Genomic DNA, 22,082 nt, shown 5'->3' with positions numbered 1-22,082 from the left:
AAACATGACACATTTTGTCATTCAACGGCAAACTAGATAAATTTACAATGACAAAGGCAGCATCAAAAATACCTGTGTCTATTGTCGCTTGGTATAGTTCTTCTTCCCATTGGTCTTCTGTTAATAATTCTTGTGCGGTACAGAAGCTACTAGTGCCCAAGTTCTGTTTTGTTTGCTGTTTTGTTGGTACACCCTCACCAACTGACTCCTCGTGTCCCTCTGAAAACCCTTATATGGATTTTCAGCTTCATTCCTCTCGTTCAAATTACTACTGCCAAAAGTGACCCCATTAGTACTACTTAAACTGTCATTTCTAACAGCAAGCCTTTTAGATTTTCTAAGGCCATTTTCATCTCCTTGCACTATCTCCTTCTTGGTTCTACTTGTCGTAGCTGATGTCACTACCTGCAAAGTCACCACTCCTTCTCTTCCCAATTGGTCTTTCTCTTCACCTGCCTCGTAATTGGCTTGATCCCTTAGAAATTTGTTGGTCTTACATTTTTTTAAAAGCTCATTTTCTTTATTGAGCTTATTTTGAAAAAGGAATAACTTGGCTTCAAAATTCACAGAGGTTAAACAATCTTTTAGTTTAAAGGCAAAAGATAGAAATGGCATAGTGCAGACAGTTATTAGTGAAACTATCCTTTGTGTTCGACAAATTAAAGGAAATAAATTAAATTAAATGTATTTATTTTTTTAATAATTTGGGCATGTTTGCATGGTGCACCACAGTGTGCAAACATCCTTTTTAAAAAAATAAAAAATAAAAACTTGGAAAAAACAAAATTAATATGATGTGACAGAAATATATTACAGGACCCTGCATGGAGTATCTGCAATGGTTGGTGCTGTTGCTAATGTGGTAGGGCTTTGAAGTGTGTAGCTTCCAGGCTGTGAGCATGGATCCCTATGCAAATGAGATGGAGTTACTGAATAGCACTAAGGGGTGATCGTGTTCACATATCCCCTTCGTGTAGACAGAGAACAATGTTGTTGTTTGCAGAGGAGGTAGCTGACATCAGGGGAGGGTGTGTCCAATGACTTCTAAGCTTATTTCAGCCTGTTTGCATGGGGCACCGCAATGCTGAGTATATCCTTGCAGGGAGGTCTGTACACTAACTTCTAAGCTCTATTTAGCTAAGGGGAGCATGTTTCCCTAGTGTTTGCATGGTGCCCACTATGCTGAGCATGGAAGACTAGGGGGGGTGTACAATGACTACTAAGCTTTGTTTACCTACAGGGCACGTGTTTGTATGCCATGCCACAGTGCTGATTATATCTAAAACCCAGTGACATATTAATTAGTTTTGACCTTTGTTTAACTTAAACTGGGGCCATTAAATTATGTTAATGATATAAAAGGCAGGTGGAATGAATCATACTTAGCCAATCACATAGTCCACACCTACAGCAGAGCACTATAAAGTATGCATACACCGTACAATCTGATTCTTCCCCTATACTATGCACCATTGGAGTACAGACTTGGCAATGTTAAAAAAGAATGCTAGGGGCTGCATTAGGTCTGCTACATCTGTATGTGCTAGATGTTTAAAAAAAATTCTGCTGCTGCTAACAACAGGCCTAGACAGAGAAGGAGAAGAGGGTTTAGGCCCGGGGTAACCTTCCAGGGGTGACATGAGCTGGAGATTGTAGAGCAGTACAGGGTGGAAAGGAACAAACTACAAGAACTCACTGAGCTCTGCCACCCTCAACTCAGACCCAGATCCAGCAGAGGGGAATCCATCCCAGTGAAAACAATGGTATGTGTAGCCCTAAGGATACTAGCTGCAGGTACTTTCCAAAGACCAACTGGGGACATGATGAGGGTCTCCCAGGCATCTGCTTCCAGGGTACTCCACCAGTTCTTGGATGCCATGCTAGCACATGCCAGTGATCACATTTCTTTTCCCCTTATCCTAAGGTGAGGGCTAGCAATATGCAACACTTCCACCATGCAGCACACTACCATGAGGTAATGAGTGCCATAGATTGCACTCATGTGTACATCAAGTCACCACCTGGTGAGGAGAGTAGAATCTACGTCAACTGCAAAGGGTACCATTCAATCAACTGTCAGGTCATGTGCAATGCCTAGGGCATTATTATGAATGTGTGTGCCGGCAGCCCTGGCAGTTGTCACGACTCCCATATCTGGCATGCATCACAGCTGTACCAGATGTTTGCTAGAAAGGGACATTCCACACAGCCATTTACTGGGGGATGCTGGCTATGCACTGGAACTGTGGATGATGACACCCACAGAAATGCACACACACCCACTGAAGAATGCCATAATGAGGCACATGCACAAACTAGAACATCATAGAGCATGTGTTTGGGATTCTAAACTCACAATTTCAGTGCCTTGATATAGCTGGTAGAGCCCTGCAGTACTCTCCAGCCACATGTGCCCATATGTTCACAGTATGTGTCATGCTACACAATATGATCCTGGGGAAACAGCTGGAGCAGGATCAGCAAAGGGAAGGGATACACAATGCCCCACCAGTGCCTATGTTACCACAGCCACACTCAAAGGAGGCTCAAAGGAGGAACCCCCGATAATGTCCCTGTAGGCAGACATAGGCGTGTCCAGTATGCCCTGGCTTTGGCTAACAGACAATGCATAGCACATTCACTGGCAACCTAGGGCCCTAGGGACTGACACCTCACTCCTACTCACATACATATAGTAAAATTGTTAATGCCAGACAACCCATACAACCTGTACCTATCCATGTATTGGCTGTGTACTGCTTGCATCACAGAAAGTCATCCCTGAACTACAATCCTGTCAACTGCTGCATTTGCAAGGTAAGTCTCTCACCTACATACTACTTGTAAGGATTAGTATAATATGGTATTATATATATGGATCTGCTACACTGATGCAAGGAAATATAGTGGGCTGTCTAAACAGAAGTAACATCCACATGGAACTACTGGTACCCAGTCCAATAGTATGTGTTCCCTAATAATCACTAGGCCTCATTGTTGGAATTTGCATTACATCAGGCAAGGGAGTTGTTGACCAGTGGGGTCACATGATATTCGGACTACTGCTTATCCCAGCAGAACATGTACTGTTGCCCTTCCACACCTAACACAGAAGTGTTCCCATATAACTCCTTTAACAGTAAGTCAGCAATGGTGTATTAGCAGACCATGCAATCTCAAAGCTGTAACACAGAACTCAATCACACTATGTCTGGCAGTCTGTGTGGCTCAGTGGACTAGGGAAGTTAGCATGGGTGATTGTGGTGATGCTTCTAATCTGGAAGTAGGCACATCTTTTACATGTGAGGTATTATTATGTTTGCGTTTTCTCAGACTGTCAGTCTGTGTGTGGTGTAACTTTATGAACCTCGGTCACATATTAAGTACTGCATACAGCTGGGAAATGCCATGGATATTCAGAGTGATGTGGAGTACTACAGAAACAGGGACAGATGTCAATGTCTATAACATACCTCTCAACCTGTTAGTGCAAGAAATGTGTTCAAAGCCCGACAAAATGTGGGGACAAAAGCCCACAAATAGAGGCATATGTTAAATACTGCTCTCATAAATGTAAACAGTTGCTAAAATAACAGAGGGTGTGTTTCAACAGACAATTTTCTGAAGGATTTGAAGTCAGACACTCAAATGTATGTCACTATTTAGTGACTTCAATCTTAAGTTCATTCAAGCAATTTGCCAGAAAACCACAAAGTTTCTGAGGAAAAGACCATGAGCTAAAACTCTGGACATTCTGCAAAACTCTGGACAGTTTAGTATGTAACACACAGAATCCCAGACTGGCGTACAGGTAAGTGTGAAGTACTGTAATCTATAGTGAATACGACTAGATAGGTAGGGGTTCTAATTGTACTAGAGGCTGCTTGGTATGCTTGTGAGTGTGTGTGTATACCCCTACAAAACAACTGCCATGCCCTCATGGACTATCCATATGCAATGGTTATGTACTTTTTGGCCCTGTAACTAGCTGCTGGCTTTCACACTGCCCTCTTCTACAAGGCCTGATGATGTCATCCACCTTAAGACTACCAGCTGACAGTATAGTATTAAGACTTAAGCTATCACACATGCTATAAATACTGTGATCGACAGTGTGTAAGTCTAGATAGGTACTGGTTCTAATCTCACTGCAGGCTACTTGGTGTGTGTGCATGTATACCCCTGCAAAACAACTGATATCCCCTCATGGGCTATCCACCTACAATGGTTATGCACTTTTGGCCCTGTAACTTGCTGCTGGCTTCCACACTGCCCTCTTCTACAATGCCTGAGGATGTCATCCACCTTAAGACTACCAGCTGAGAGTGTAGCATCAGGATTTAAGCTGTGGCATGTGTGATAAGTACTGTGATGTACAGTGTGTAAGACTAAATAGGTAGGGGTTCTAATCTCACTACAGGCTACACTGTGTCCCAATGACATAAATATGATCATCTTGGTAACATAGAAATAGGTAGGGTTTTGCAGTATTTTATTTGTAGTGTGTAATGTGCCCCCCAATGGACTGATCACAATAAGGCCTGCTGATGTCATCAAGCATAGTATGTCCTGAACTGATAGTACTAGCAGGCATGAGGTGTGTAGCATGCATCATGTACTGTGATCTGTAGTGTATACCATTACATAGATAAGGGTTATCATCTACATACAGCCAATTTGCACTATGTGTGTACCTTGGCATGTCATGTACACAGTGATTGGAAGTGGTGATAGCCCCAATGTAGCCATGGTTGTGTGTTAGCCTGTTAGAGTATTTTACATCATGTTATGGAACCATAGGATGTTTGAATGTCATCAGCATGATGGCCATGCAGCCCTCACAATCATAGACATCTTTATACCAGTAGTTATAGGATCAGCACATATTGCTATAGTCCACAAGGGACACAGGCAGATGCCATGTGTAGAGATAATGGTCACCTAGCCATTCATACAGATGGCATGTGTTGAGGTGCACTGAGGTGGTATATGTGCCAATAGACAGGCTTCTGTTTCAAGGATGTGTTTAAGTCTGCTAGACAAATCTCCTCCACAAGCCTGTAGTCCCAACGTCATATACAAGGTTAATGTCCTTACAGTGGGTTATCCATCTACTATGCTTCTTACAGATAGGCAGCATATGCAATAAAGCAGGGTCACACATTGCTCTGTATGCAAGGCACAGATCACTTCTGCATAGCATATGTGCCACCGTTGACAATGACACTCATTGTAGCCTATCCCCATTGAACACATACTGGAGACATGAAGTGACCTTGTGAGGGACAATACTGTTGTGACAATTGCCAGTACTGCTTGGAAAGGTACATCACCAAATGGCCATTGTACTCAGATATTGGCATGCTGAGGGAAGAGTACTTGGAGTTTATGAGCATGTCATTTACAGGTGACTGTGGCTTCAGCTATGCCATATGATTCCTGCTATACCACTGTAGAGACAGGGTGATTTGAGGCACATTAGGTTAAAACCTGTGTGCCCAGTTCATTCACCTCTGACTATGTACCTCACATGATGCGACTGATGTTCTACTTACCAGGTACATAGGTCTAACTGATGGAACTCATATTACATATATATCTGAATGGAAGTTATGGACATTACAATATCAACAGGCATGTGTTCACAATACCCTCTTGCAGGATTGTGACATACCACAGAGATATCAGTGCTCACAATTTGCAGGCATCAGCCAACATTGTTAGCCACAGTCAGTCTGTAGTTGCACGTATTGTGGTTGAAGAGATTCCAAGCAGAAGAGGACCAAGGAGTGCACTCTGTTGAGCATTACTGCTGACAGAACAGCTATTGGAGGCAGATGTCCCTATGTTGCATATGTCTGCCAGCAATGGACCACTTAGTGACCCCTACAATGATACTATCGTGGATGCCTAAGTGGGTGCTTTGTAAATGTTGTCTGAGCAAAGGATATAGTCAGATGGCTTGGCTGAGTCTAGGGGGTTGTGTGTCCTGATGCACCCTCTCTCAGGTCCATGATCACTGCCTTAGAAATGTTCACCACGTGTAACAGTTATGCTCCTCCTGTCACACATCCAAACTGTGTACAGTTAACTGTGTGTAGAACATACATATGTGTGCTGATCAGCTCCATGATGATCACCCCTGCAGCCATACAGATATGAATACTCATATAAAGAGGCGAACAGTTATGTCAGTCAGTGGATGCACCACCTCTGGGAAAGGGTATAACAGTTGCCATTGTCCACTCAGCTGGGGCACAGCCAGTAGTGTTGGTATGATTGCAAGGTTGTCCCAATGCTATTAGTAATCCTTGTCAGATGACATGTGGGATGCAGCCTGGAATGTTAGCATGTGCGATAGATGCTGTGTATCCTCTATTGAGAGGCCAGTTATGGACTGCTCTGTAAATATGGAAGTTATGGGACAGGTTGTAGGAATGTCATGTGTCACGTGGTGGAAACAAGGGAGTATTGTTGACACAGACAGTGTGAGTGTGCAGGTCAGGTATGAGTCCAGATAATATGGGCTTGTCTTTTGAGTTCACACATATAAGTACACTGTGTGTTATAGTTCTGCTTTGCATGGGTGGCTACTTTTGTCGTTACCGTGTCTACTCAACATCACAACAACACTATGTGCTTCTTTTGGCTGATGAGGTAGTGCCTCCATGTAAGGGGGGGCACCCTCACCCCACCTGTCAAACAGCACTGTCTACCTGTTACTATACAGCCTGCTAATGGCAGTTGTCCACCAGTCAGGTTTGCTGAGCCATGATGAGACTGTGTCCCTCCTGAAGCTGTACTGATCACCCATATTGGTAAATACATGATGCACTACATTGGTTCCCCATGTGAGGATGTCACAGCACTGCTACAAGGCATTGTAGGTAAGGACCTGGACCATCCTTTGGACAAGTGAGCCACAGCATGACTAAGCAACACAGTGTGCACATATTACACTTCCCTACCATGTTTGTCTGTGCTGAAGTAACTGCAACACTTACTTGCATGGAGGACAACTATCAGGTAGTGCCAAGCAGTGTCCCCAGATCTCTGAGTCATGTCATCTGAAATGCCATGATAGCAGTTAGCATGGATACGAGCACTGACACTGTTGTGCACCTAGTGACACTAGACCAAACACTGTTATGTTTGGTCAAGGCCAGATCATGCCTACTGTTTGTAAACGGTGGTGCCCAGTAAGTGTTACCCTATGCAGTGGATGTTGGACATATGTCTCACTCCACCAACTATGGCCTGACAAGGTTATGACAATATCAGGGTAGTAGGCCTTGCTGGAAACTGTGTACATCATGTACAGAGTGTTACAGTATGTCAGCTGGTGGATAGGCATGTGTCTGAAAGTCATACTCTGGGAAGATAGCAGTGGGAGACCTGCTCTGCAATGATGCCAGTCACCAGTGGGTTTCACCATCCTCCATTATTGGAGTACCCCATCTACCTATTCCCTCTCTGCAGTCACAGCCAGTGCCAGTAACCTCTGAATGAGTACATTAGCAGGTGATTGTGACAGCTTCCAATATCCATACTACCACACAGAACCAATAGGCATACAGGATGGCCTAAAACACAGTCATTTGTACCATGAGCCACTGATAAAGACTAATTGCCAACAACTGCACAATACTATCTTGTGGGACATCATCCACCCCTGCAAAATATTGTATTGCCCACACACCACAAACAGTTGAGCCATTACACATGGAGTTATGGACACAGAGAGTGATGTAGCCTTTGACTCTCACTGTTCTGTAAAATGCAGGGATGCATTCATTGTTGTACACCCTACACTGACAGGTTTGGGATGTAAATCCCAGGCTGTCACTGCTATACTGAATGTGGCAGGCATCATGGCTATCTTTGTGTGCAATGGCACCCTTGCTATGTCACTACCTAGGCATATCATAAAACTGTAGCAACCACACAGTTTCCATGGTACACCAATACACAGCATAGATAACATGTCTTATGGATTTCATGTCATGACCATACATGTGTAGTCTGTCCCCTAAATGCTTTAGAGGGGGATGTGTCTGGCTCCATACAGGGAGATGTCAGATCCCACTGTGTACCTCCCGCATATCCTTGACAGGACTAACACATATCTCACCTATTCTGCATGGCTACAACATCACTATGGTATACATACTACATGCTGGAGAGACAGGTACGTAACACAGACAGTACACCCTACAGGAAACAGGCCCACCCATGTATGTGAAGCACACATCTGCTGTGATGCACATCATTTGCAGGTGACACACTGGGATGCAGAGCACGACAATCATAACTGATGTTGGTATATTGTCTGTACTGGACACAGGATATTTGTAGATGGGTCATCACCATCACCACAGCTTGTAGAGGTGTAATTTCCCAAAATCTGGTGATACTTATCAAGGGTAGCAGACCTGTTCACAGATTAGGGATGCATGACTATGCTGAATGCCACCATTGTCCTTGTTAGCCTGTTATACACATATGAACATATGGAGCCATGCAGTTACCTTGCTGAAAACATATTTCTGCTGTGCTGACATGCCAGCCTGTGCTGCTTCATTGCTGCTGTGTATCTATAGAATGTCAACACAGACCCCTGAAACAGAAACAGGTCCATGACACACCTGTCATCATGTAAGTATACAGCCATTACAACATCATACAACATAAGGTACACAAATGCATGTTGCGTACTCATGACAAATGCCAGCATACAGCATCTGTGGTTAACCACTCCAAGTGGCATGGCAAAGCAACACTGCATTACACAAGTACATGTTAATTAATATAGTCACCCTGTGCATCAGACACATAGTTTCATTTCCCTACATCGATGGTGAGGATGACAGGGATGTGGCACAGGTATCATCACTTGCACAGGGTGTTGTGTAAGGGTGCAGGAGGCCTAAGCTGACCCAAATGGTTGACAGTATGTGTGTGAGCCAGGAAGGGAAGCAGGTTAGATGGACCATGGAAAGGTGCCATTTGTGCCTGTAAGTGACCTGCATATGACAGTGGTGTGTGAGTGTGTGCATGTACACAGTCAAGCTCAGTGCTAGCCCTACATGTGTGTGTGTTGGGCAACTTTGGACTGGGTCTATATTATAAGATCGACGTTTGAAAACATTGAACAACATATGATTGACACCATATGGTCGATGACTTCAAACATCGACCTTATAAAAAGACAAAAAAAAAGAAAAAGTACCCTAATGGGTTTAAGGAGGGGGGCAAGCCCCCCACCCCCCCTGCTACTTAAATATACCAACTCTGAGACTGCACTACATTATAGTAAATGGAAATCTCCCCTTACAGAAATGTCCGTCTACACGCTCAAGATACTGAGCGTTTGATATTCTCATGTCGACAATGTCAGATTCAACACTGTCGGCTTTCGAGAATATAATATAGACCCTTTGGACGGTATATGGTAGAGATGACAATTTACTGTCTCTGGCCCAGAACACGGGAACTGGCTTTGCCAGGAGCTGCACTGGCACCTCCAAGACCAAGGTCAGAAGTGCTGCTATTACCTGAGGGTGACTGCCGTCTGTTGGGATCGTGTCCCTCACAGGAATAGCCAGGATAATGATGTCATGCTCTGCCACATCATGGTGTGGACAGCACACTCCCCTCTGTAGTGCTGGATGTACAGCCACTATGGGAGTGTGATTGTGCACGGCCACGTGGACTCTCAGCAGATGGGGTTGCTAACTTACATCCATGAGTCTGACACTCAACTCCAACCACACATTCTGGCAGATCCCATCTCAGCCCACCTTCTGTCCACTGCATCAGTCAACTGATCCAGGGTGTTCCCAGTGCTGTGAAGGCAGTCACGGATGTCAGACTGTGTTGCATCCATAACCTTAAGCATACTTCTGATGTTCCATTCAGAACATGCTTGTGCCTCCATGATGGCCTGAAACATGGCCCGAGTGACCCATGATGTGACACCTGCAACAGGTTGTGGACAGGCAGCACACCTCTTAGAAGCACCTCTGTCAATCTGGCTGTGTGGGACCTTGATAGCTTTCTGGCTATGGCCAGTGTCCACACTCACTGGAATCATAGTTTCCATAGTTTCCTGTTCAATGTCCCCACCTTCTGACTGTCCAACATCTGTGGCCTCTGAGGACAGGGTATGTGTGAGCATACTGACTGTGCCTGGTGACAATGGAGGCAGAAGAGGGATGCCTACCTCTGGGACAGATGCAGCCCCCAACACCCCCACCTGTGCCTCACTGTGGCCACCATCATCATCAGAGTCTGAAAAGACACTGACAGAGACCAACCTCCTGGTCACCTGTGATAAGAAAGAAAAACGCAGCACATGAATACCTGCACTATTGTGTATGAAAAATCCACCAATACTCATAATAATAAAGACTTACAACTGTGTTAGCAGTCACATTTATCTTCTAGGCTTTCATCCAAAATAGACTTCCTCATAGGTTCATAGATTAGTACTAGGCTAAGTGCCCTTGTGGGCCATTTTAAGCCTAACCAATTGCCCCATGTGAGAATCAAACCCTGCACCTTGTGTCTGTAAGGTAAACACTGTAACCATTATGCCAGCCTCCCACCCTCAGAACAAAATACACATTCAACTCAAGACCTTTATAACAATCACTTGAAGTAAAACAAGTAAAACATGACCAGTACAATTTACCTTTTAATTAAGCAATACGACAGTATACTTGATAAAGCGACACATAAAAACCCAATACAACTATCTTAACAAATATATTGAAATACATGTTTCACTGCCTAATTTAATGTCCTTTCAAACTTTTGTGTTTTAAAAGGCATTTTAGTGTAAATGCCTCATTCAAACCAGGAGGCTTATTTTTTTCTTAACTGTTACTGCCAAATTGTTTCTATTTGCTCAGCTACACTACTGTGATTACCCCCTCTAAGATCTTTATGTACCTGTTCCAGAATGGAAAATAAAAACATTCTACCCTGTTTACATAAGACATTATGTTTAAATAGGGCATTATACTGGTCCTTAACTTTAATAGAATATAAATGATCCTTAACAAAACAGTGTCATACTTACCAGGAGCAGGACCATGGCCTTGACCACTACCTGACGGACCTGTGAAAAGTTGAGGGTGAGGTAATGTCAGTACCAAGGCATGTTGCATGACAACAAGGTAATACATCCATATAGCCCACATTTACAATGCATACTATGTTACTTGTTGTATTGGTCACATTCTGAGTATGAGAGTACAACTGAGGTAACCCCCCCCAAAAGACCTAAGACCTGATACCCACATAAAGGTATGTACAGCCTGACACACTATCTGCTACAGTATTACAATGCTGGTCACAATAAGCCTACCTGCATGCTCCTCTGCTGTGGAAACTGTGACACCCACTTCCACAATATATGGTGTGATGGATGCCTTGGAGCTGTCAGTTGTGCCTAGGTTCACTAGGAATTCCTCAGTGGCCATGAGTGTTTATTCCACTGCAGGCTCTCCACCTGTGACAGCATGATCCCTAGCTACATCTGCTGCCCTTCGTTGTGCAGCATTGATAATGTCCGTTGCACGGTGTTGAACCTGGTCATATGTCCTGCCCTGATGGCCTGTGCCATTCACATCATGGGCAAGTTCTGCCTACAATGCAGCACACTGTTCTCTGTTTTGCCTCCCCCTGGACAGTAGGATGTGATGATGTTGCCTTAGTCCTTCAAGCATAATTTCATTTTCTGCATCAGAGAAGGGTGCTTAGCATCTAGGATACATGACTCCTGAAAGACAAAAAAGGGGACCACATTACAGGATCACATACGTGGAAGTACATTATGTAGAGATACAGCAAGGACAACATGGCTGGCACTATCCACTGCTTGCTCACACATGTCATACTCCACAGTGTTCAAACATACTAAGTGTGTGGATACAACTGAGATAGTAGCAATAGTCAGGTGTTCCAGTGTGTGCCATGACAGATACTACTGTATGATCATGCACTCAACACACAGGTCTATTGTAGTGTGTCCCTTAGGAGCAACCTCACGATAATATGTCATAGAAACAGTGCCACACAAATAGCAATGTGCGATTGCAGCCACTATAAAGGGACCATCCAATGAGACCAGTGTGCCACAATGACAACAGACAATGCACCCTTGATGTATAGTACATCCTATATAGGATATAGGATAAAAAAGAAACTCTTCTACCTGCAAAGTGCTCAGTGCAGCAACAGTGTATGTTGATGTATAGTACATCCTATATAGGATATAGGATAAAAAAAGAAACTCTTCTACCTGTAAAGTGCCCAGTGCAGCAACAGTGTATGTTAACTATCTGACTTGCTAACATTTTGAATAACTGCCATACTGTGAAAATGCTCTTAAATAGCATTCACACAACCCAGATGCAAGTCCCCTCTAAAACTCCCCCCCCAGAATTTGGACCATACTTGGGTTCAATCTGCTCTTAGATTGCTCCCAACTTAAGCTATTTATCTAGACAGTCCTGGTAAATTGTATCACAAGGGCTAACAGCAGAAAAAAAGAAAAGTAAAATAAAAAGGATATTTGTGTAAGGCAGCATGTCTTAATTTTAAGCTCTAAACACTCTGTTTTTTGTAATTAGAACAGTAAGGGACAGGCCTTTTCACCACTGTTACTTAACTGCCTTTACTACTTGACTAATTGTTTTTCTGTAATGCTACCAACTCCCTTGTGGTGGTTTCAACCCACTCCATTCGCCCTCGCTGAGCTCAGGCCCACTCCAATCCCCTACACTACCCCCAATTCCCACACACCCCCACTACACATAAATTTATAGTTATCCACAGCCACACCTACAACTCAGACACCAATCCCACACAGTCTTTCCACCCCTCCCACCTATCAGCAACTCCCACTGACTATACTTTAACAACTAACACACAAAATACACTCTCACCACCCATTAACACTAACTACTAAGCACACTATCACAGTCTCCACTATGCTATCTCCTAAACACACACTACTCTTCCTGATTATAAACTTTATTCTCCTCCTGCTATATTACCTTTCCTCTTATGAAATTCCTCTCAAACACTCTCTAACACCTCCACACCACACCTCAACAGCACCAACATTTCTGAACACTCAACAATGGCCTCTTACCCCAGCCCTCTTCTACATAACCAATACAGACTATCACACAATCAAGCTCCTTCCACAACAAAATCTCCCACCTCTCTTAGATTTTCTAAGGTCCTTAATAAACTCTCCAGGCTCCTTCAACAGATACACAAACAATTAATACTGGCAGGAAACATCCATCCCAATCCAAGACCCTCAAATATACATACTTCACAACCCTACCCCCCCCCCAAACTAAACTTACTCTAATTCACCACAGGAAAAAAATCATCTCTTCTTCCTCTCAACATTAATGTACGTAGCATAGCTAACAAAACCCACAATTTACATGCTCTACTATACTACTACTCCCCATATATAGTTACTTTAACTGAAACATGGCTAAAACCAAACATCAGCAATAATGAAAGCAGTACCCCAGGTTACAATATCCTAAGAAAAGATAGAATAGACAAAAAAGGAGGCATCATAGCTACCCTATACAAAGACCACCTATCAGTTGAACTACTACAAGTCTCCCCCCCCCAGACCTCACAAATACTGAGCTAAGTATAGCCAGATTAGCCATCAACCCCAACAAACACCTTGATATAGTAGGTGAGTAGATCCCACCAGGTAACACCATTCCCACTCTGGAAAATCTATTACAATGATGTACCATATCCCTCCCTCAAGTGACTATTTTAATGGGTGACTTCAATATAGACTGCCTTCTATGTTCTTCCACAACTCCCACTATGCACAATAACTTATATGGTTTTACCCAAATCATCTCAGCTCCAACCAGGACTGATAAAGCATTTAAACATGAATCCATACTAGACTGGATACTAGTTAATTCCCCCCCCACCTATCAATCCACTCATGTTGCCTCCCTGATAATCTAAGTGAACACTGCCCAACATTTCTCTTAAGAGAGCGAAACCAGGTACCACATCAAACTTCCTTCCTCACAATTAGAAGCAAAAAACAATTTAACCCTGATAAGTTTACCTCTGATCTTAAAAACTGTTTGGTCCTGGGAACATCTCAAACAACTGCCATTAGATGAGGCAGTGCTCTCCTTCAACAACATCTTTCTCAAGATTCTCAATACCCACGCCCCAACCCGAAATATTAGAATAAAATCCAATTACGCACCCTGGTTAACTAAAGAAACTAGAGCAGTATTTAAAGACAGGGGCAAGGCCTGGTTACAGTTCCATAAGAACAAAACCAGCACCAATAAACAACTTTTCCTAGAACTTAGAAACAAAGTAAAGAAATTAATTAAAACTGACAAATCCAGCTACTCCCACAACATCCAAATCAAACATCAGAATAACTCACAAAAATTCTGAGCAACTGTAAACAACCTGTTACAACCAGTTAAAAATACCACGCCCACACCAAAAGTGGCTAACAACTGTGAAAGCATGACCACCCAGTTCAACAACTACTTTACAGAATCCATTGAATCCCTAGCAAACAATCTGAATAACACTACACCTAACCTGCCCAAAAAATCCAAATACCCCCTACAAAATTGCAATAACCTCTTCAAAATAAAACCAGTACCGACCCTCTACATCAAAACACTACTAAGAAAATTAAAACCAAACTACTTTAGCTGCTGATAACCTCCCTGCAGATTATCTAAAACTAGCATCAGAAGCCATCTCCTACTCAGTAACCATACATATAAATAGATCCATCACAGAGACATATGTACTCACCATTTAGAAAATATCACACATCTTATCCCTGCACAAAGGAGGTAGCTTCTGTGAACTAACTAATTATCCCCCCCATTGCCATCCCCCCCCCATCTAAAATCCTAAAAAGAGTTGTACACTCACAACTCATGGAATATCTATTATCACACAACCTCCTATCCCACACTCAACATGGCTTCTGCCCTGCCCATAGCACAACGACAGCCCTTCTATACTTCACAAACACAATTAATCAGCTCAGAAACAAATTCTAATTTGTATGAGCTGTATTCCTGGACATGTCAAAAGAATTTGACATGGTCACTCACCCTAAACTCATAAACGTCTTCTCCCACAATCTCAGCAACACAGCTATAGCATGATTACAAAGCTACTTCACAGACCATCAAACCGTCCTTCGGCAAGAGTCCCTCTCACCCCTCCTACCAGTTCCCTTAGGGGTACCACAAGGCTCCATCCTTGGACCCCTACTTTTCTCACTATTTACCAATCACCTCCACTTTGCCACTCCCCAAGCCGAGATCATTCAATATGCTGATGACTCCACTTTGATCTGCTCTGCGTCCTCCATTGATGACCAGCAATCTATCACCCAAGACATCTTCCTATCTTTCAAAACATGGCTAACAAATTCCCAATTTATATTAAATCCCGATAAAACTAAACTTATGCTTTTCTACCCCACCAGAAATCCTTCCTCGTCCACAACCTTTCATATCTTCTCTAAGAACAAAACCACAATCACACTTACCCCCTCTATACCAAACTTCTAGGTGTTATTATTGACAATAACCTGAAATTTGACCTCCACATAGACCAATCCATTAAAAAAGTTTGCAAGAAACTTGGTCTCCTTTATAGGAATAAACAATTTCTAACTAACAATATAAAAATTACAATTGCTAGAACACACCTGCTATCAACACTCTTATATATATCCCGTATCCTTACAAACCCCCGTAAAACTGACCTTGCCAAGCTTAAAATCTGCTATAACAAAAGCTCTCACTAATGCTTCCTATAAATCCCATCACTGTCAATCTCTCAAACAACTTAACTAGCTAGAACCCCCTCTTCTACTTCAATATAATCAACTAACCATAGCCACAAAATCCTCCACCAACCAGAAAAAAACAGCCTTTAAGGACATTATCCAGTCATACTTTGCATCCAGATCCCTTCACTCAAACAACAAACTACTCCAAGTCACCAAAGTAAAAAACTCAACAGGTGAATCTCTCTTCTCCAACTATATCTCCAAACTTTGGAACTCTCTGCCCAACCCACTTATGAACACTTCCTCATCTAAACAGTTTAAAGAACTCCTAAAAACCCACCTTACAAATTCCTGACTCTTCTCCTGCCACAGCCCAGGTTAGACCTACTAAACTCCCTCCAAACCTCCTATACTATACCATCCCCTCCAACATTGAACCCAGTCAACAAACACCTTACTGATTCTTATATCAAACTTATTCTCTAACTACTACCAATGTCCAATCGCACTGACATATCTTTGAAAATTCTACATACTGAAATTAAGTACAATCCTTTAGAATATCTTAAATGTTATTGCTTTAATTCCTATTCCTACTGTTGTAAATAGTCTTATTATAATTACCTACTCTGTGTTAGACAATGTATCGATGTATTAGAAAATGTATCAACTTAATGTTTTTTAATATGTGTTAACTATGCTCTGTACTAAAGACTTTGTACTATTTGATATTAGTGCTTTTCTCCCTGGGCCTCTACTGAAAAAGGACACATGTCCAGATGGACTTTCCCAGTTAACAAATGTAAAATAACATAAATAATAAATAAATAAATATAGGTGTAAGACAGCAAGAAATTAATAGCATATCATTATCACAGGTCTACAACACGCTTAATGCTGTATTCCCTATTCCCTGTATGTCTATTCACCCATCTACATCCTGTTGTACACAAAATCATTTACATACCTAATGGAGTGCAGTACTCTTTTATTGATATGTGATGATAGTAAAGTTTTCACAAAGGCATGCTCTGTGTGAGGAAAGTCTCATACAGACTGGTTATCCATAGCCAGCTGCTTGCCTTTTAAACATGCTTCTCATCAGCAGGTGATTGCCTCTAAACCAGTCTGTGGGTCTGAAATGCTAATTGCCGCTAACACAGCTGATTTACACTATCATTAGCCAATGACATGTAACCACTCTACAATATATAAGGCCTTTATGTAGGTTAGGGCCTCTTTCTGATATTTTGTGCCTGACATTACTGGGGTGAGGAGACTACATATTGGCAGAGGGTAAGTCTGTAGCAGAAACCTTACCATAGAGATGAGTTTGCTACAGGCTGCAGCTGCTGCTGCTGGTAATAGACATAGACAGAGAGTGTGAGCACTTTGGAGGACAACAAGCTGTAGGAGTAACTGTGGGAGCTGTGTCAGCCTTGTTGTAGAGGCATAGCAGACTGAGGCTACCCTTTCCACTCCAATATGTGTTTAAGGTAAGTATGCTAGGCAACAGTATCACTAACAGAGTACTAGGCAACATGTTTGCTGTGTCCTTGGGTAAGATGGGGTATAAATATAAGAATATGCCCACCATTTGGGCAACTGCCAGGCCATGTGTTACAATCTGGTAGTAATTTGCAGTGTGTACGAGGGCAGGCCATGTTACAAGCAGAGACTTTCAATGTGTATCTTAGCTGTGCAGCTGTGATAATCTGCACAATGACTTTGTAAGGATTGCGTGGTGCACTCTGATATTAGCAACCCTCATTTGCATTACCTGCATTAACATTCTGTGTAAATGCATATTAACGCATGACATGACACTTTATGCACATATAAGTTATATATAATATGTGAAGTGTGTTCCTACCTGCAGACCTGTGACCTCCATCAGTGAAAAGGGGACATGTAATTTGAAATGCATTGTGTGGATAAAGAGTGCATGACTCAGTGATTAATTGCTGCCTTCACAATACTGTAAATTCACTTCTACACACCACTGGATTTGAACCCATGACTGTGTGTGGCAAAATGTACCATTTAAAAGGCAATTAACAGGCTGATCTACTGAGTCACTGCTGCAGCAGGTGTATTTGCAAGATATATGTGCATACATACAAGCTGTGACATACATTTTTTTATATCCATCAGTATGTGCATGGCTTTATATGGATGTATATCTGCACTAGGGTCCCAGCTGAACATATATTTTGCCATTAATACCTTAGCAGGTGTCTTTCTACATGCTGTTGCTGAAGGGCAAATTTACCTGCTATCACAGGCCTCACTTACATCCATTACTCTGTCTTTGGCTTTCTAGTGGTGTACTATTGCACCAGAGTCCAAGGTACACTCCCATTTGTAATCTTTTTACTTAAATTACATTTTAATCAAGTTTGTGTTGTGTGGCATGCAGCTCAGCTGAAACACGCTTAATGACTGTAACTGGCAATTACAATGTTTTTTTAAACTACCTGTTTTAAGTAAGAGTTATGTGGTGTGGCAGGTTAATACAGTGGTCTGCAGGTGTGATGCTCTTGGGTTTGAAATATGGGACAGGTGTTTATTTTGTAAGTGTGTATTACAAGTTTAAAATCACTTATAGTGAATATAGCTCAATTTAGCTGGGCTTAGCAAAGTTGCGTGACTAGGCATGCCAAGCAGCAACATGCTAAAAAAATATAAAGAAAAGAAAAATTGGGAGATAGGAAAGTGGTGAAATGGGGTGCAAGCAAGGGAAATACAAACTGAAAGGCAGGTAGGGATGTGCAGGAAGTGTGTAGGAAAGAATCATAGGTATCCATTACTTGTACAGCAACAACTGTGCTCTTTGACAGAATGTGTACATGAATTTGAACACTCAATCCCAGAGAGAGGAATGAGGGCAATATAACTGTGTTGTCAAGCCAATTGGACCAGATTACGTGTATCTAGTGGAATATGTGTGCAAAATGGAGAGCTTTTTTAAGGTGAGAGCGGAATGTTGGGGAAGGGACATAGGTACGTGTGGGGGGGCAATTTGAGTAGGCGAGAATGTATTTGCAGTCAGACTAGACAGACAAGACAGCAGACAGGGGTGGTGTGTGACACATGAAGGGTGTGAACACCTTTGATAGGGAAGGTATTGTGGAATCCAAGTCCAATGTGCCTCCAGATGGCAGCAGCATGACTAACATCCCCACCCATGGGACTGTCAGCAATGCACCTTCACTGCCCTGTGGGTAGCAGTTCTGGAGGCTGGGCACCATGGTGAGGCAGCCCCACCAGATCTGCCTGCATGCCTTCAATCTGGTCCAGGCAGCAGTCAAACCCATGGTAGACTATCCTGCACATCAAAACTGGCAGCTCATCCCAGGTGACAACACCCCCTCCACTACTGCTGCCAGATTGGTGTCGGACCCTGTTCCATGGGGCAGTACTACCCAACATCGCAGGTAGTGCAAGAGCAGCAGAGGGGACACCACTGGTCCGGTCCTATGGCCAGATGAGGCAAGGTAGGGATGTTCAGGTGGAACTGGCCTACCTTGATGTTCTTTGGTGAATGAGGTATAGCAATAAGTTAAGGTTAGTAACAACCAAACCATTGTTAGTATTAACAGAATGGAACATCATTTTAATTCATACAAATGCATATTAATGTATAGTATGTGTAACATAACAGTAAATAACATAACAGTCAGTATGGTAACACCATGCCAGTAAGAAGTAAACCATAAAGGCAATAAAATAGTTTAACAAAGTATGTTAATAGTGAATTATAATAACACAGCAATATTACATTACATTTTGCAAAAATGTAGTTAAACAACATATGTTAATATTAAATCATAATAATAAATTACAATAATAAATAAATGAATATAGGGGTGGAGAGAGAAAGAAACTATCTATTACTGATAATGCAGACTATAACCCCTGAAATCACAGCTACTAAATACTCTACAGGCATGTAGTGTCAGTTCTGAGTACAGTGACTACAATTCTCCTATAGCTGATGTAGTACATAAATACCTGTTAAGCTGTTAGAATGGGTCAGTATAGGCCAAGCAATAAGAAATGCAGGTACACTACTACACAGAACACTTTCACATAATGTGGACTTCTATAACTACCAAGGTGTTCTGTAAGCAGATTTGGTAATACAGTGCATTCCAGGTAATCATTTTTCTGGTAATCCTGAGACAGATGGATTAAACAGTTTTAATTACATTGTGTGAAATTGTGACACTTGAGAGACATGTTTGTGTACAGTACATAATCTAGACATCTGTCTGCCTTAGTTAGCAAGCATGGGAATAGAACCCAATAGCTATGACTGCAGGAGACATTGCAAAAAAAATAAATAAATAAATAACGTTGGTATTGCTGATAACTGCCTGTGAAATGTTAGCACAGTCATATCTGCTCATAACATGGGCTACCTCAACTATATACCATTTGTTCCTGGAATAGGAGAAAAAGAGAGCATTATGTGACTGAATTCATTTTGTATTCTGGAACTATTACAGTGCTATACCTGACTGCAGTGACAGTAAAACACACATGCATGGCATACAGCCGTTCTGCATACATTGAAACAAATCTCTTCAGGAATCACGTAACACTTTATTGGTATTGCTGAGAAGTGTCTGTGAAATGTAACTGCAATCATATCTGTTTATAACATGGTTTACCTCACCCATATACCTTTTGTTCCTGGAATGGGAGAAAAGCACAGCATTATATGCCTGAATTCATTTTGCATTCCAGAACTATTACAGTGCTATACTTAACTGCAGTGACAATAGAACACACATGCATGGTATACAGCCATAATGCATTTATTCAATCAGATTTCTGTAGGAATTACCAATGCTGCTTAACACTTTAATCGTATTGCTGGTAAATGTCTGTGATATATGCCAGAAAACCACAAATTTATGAGGAGCATACCCAAAATATGAGGCAAAAATCCGGATGGACATTATTTCCCCAATGTTGTGAATACTGCTTTCACTGCTATGTATAGTATCATTGACTCTTCCTCTGACTCGAGTACAGATTTTATCTGATTGTGCTGCCACACATAGCCTATTTTGGGTAAGCCATTAATGATATCTCTTCAATTAGTCCACTCCCCGTTTCTTCCCCCATAGTCATCTGGATTGTTGCATAATATCTTCCTTGCCTTTATAAGAGTGCAAGAATGCTAAAATGTGCATTATCTTTTCTATTTTTTCTGTACTCCTATCCAGTCACTGTATATGTTCTGCAGTATAGAGGGGTAAAGTCCTTACTGTGGTTCAGATAATCAGAGATCAGTTAGTGTCTCAGTCACTAGAAGAAGGTGTGGGGTGATGGCACCAGCCTATTTGTCTCAGGAAAGGGAATGATGGTTAAGAGTAGCTGATTATCACCAGGCAGATGGATTCTTCCGGGTCACCAAATATAACATTACTAGCGATTTGGGCTTGGATCTGTGAAACTGAAGATAGCAGTCATCTGTAGAGTATAAGTGAAATCCACATGGTAGGGGAAAATACAGCAGTGTTTCACAATGAAGTGGGTGCCCATGTCAGCTATCACGGGGTGTAGTTAGGACCAGAAGCAGAAAATCCCATATATTTGTTTGAATGATGTGCTCAATGGTTGGCTCTGGCCTCTTAAGGAAAAAATGGGATGGCAAGGTAGCATGTGCTCTGCATTGGTCAGCAAGACTTTTTTGTGTGACATTTAAATGCAGTTGTTGGGAAGTGGTGACTGTGCTAATGAAACCCATATGTAACTTGGTGCACTGCTCATTTAGGATGCTTAAATACCATTAAAGTCAAAGACTCTGTTCTACACAAGTTACTTTGAACAAGAGTGAGTGAGGAAAATAAGTTAGGTTCAGCTACTAAGTAGCAACATGTGTATGCACTTCTTAGGGGCAGGAGTGTTAACCTGCACAGATAGCTGACCCCACAAAGTAGAAGTGACTGCTTGTATGGGAGTATGCGACTGTGAGAGAGAAAGAGAGAGAGAGAGTGTGTGTGTGTGTGTGTGTGTGTGTGTGTGTGTGTGTGTGTGTGTGTGTGTGTGTGTGTGTGTGTGTGTGCCTGTGTGTGCATTCTTTGTGTGTGTGTGTGTGTGTGTGTGTGTGTGTGTGTGTGTGTGTGTGTGTGTGTGTGTGCCTGTGTGTGCATTCTTTGTGTGTGTGTGTGTGTGTGTGTGTGTGTGTGTGTTTATATGTGTCTTGTGTGTGTGT

The sequence above is a fragment of the Protopterus annectens genome, chromosome 9.part0 (genome assembly GCF_019279795.1).
Source record: "Protopterus annectens isolate FY-2018-M chromosome 9.part0, PAN1.0, whole genome shotgun sequence".
Classification (NCBI taxonomy): Eukaryota; Metazoa; Chordata; order Ceratodontiformes; family Protopteridae; genus Protopterus; species Protopterus annectens.
Note: the sequence above shows the minus strand (reverse complement) of the source record.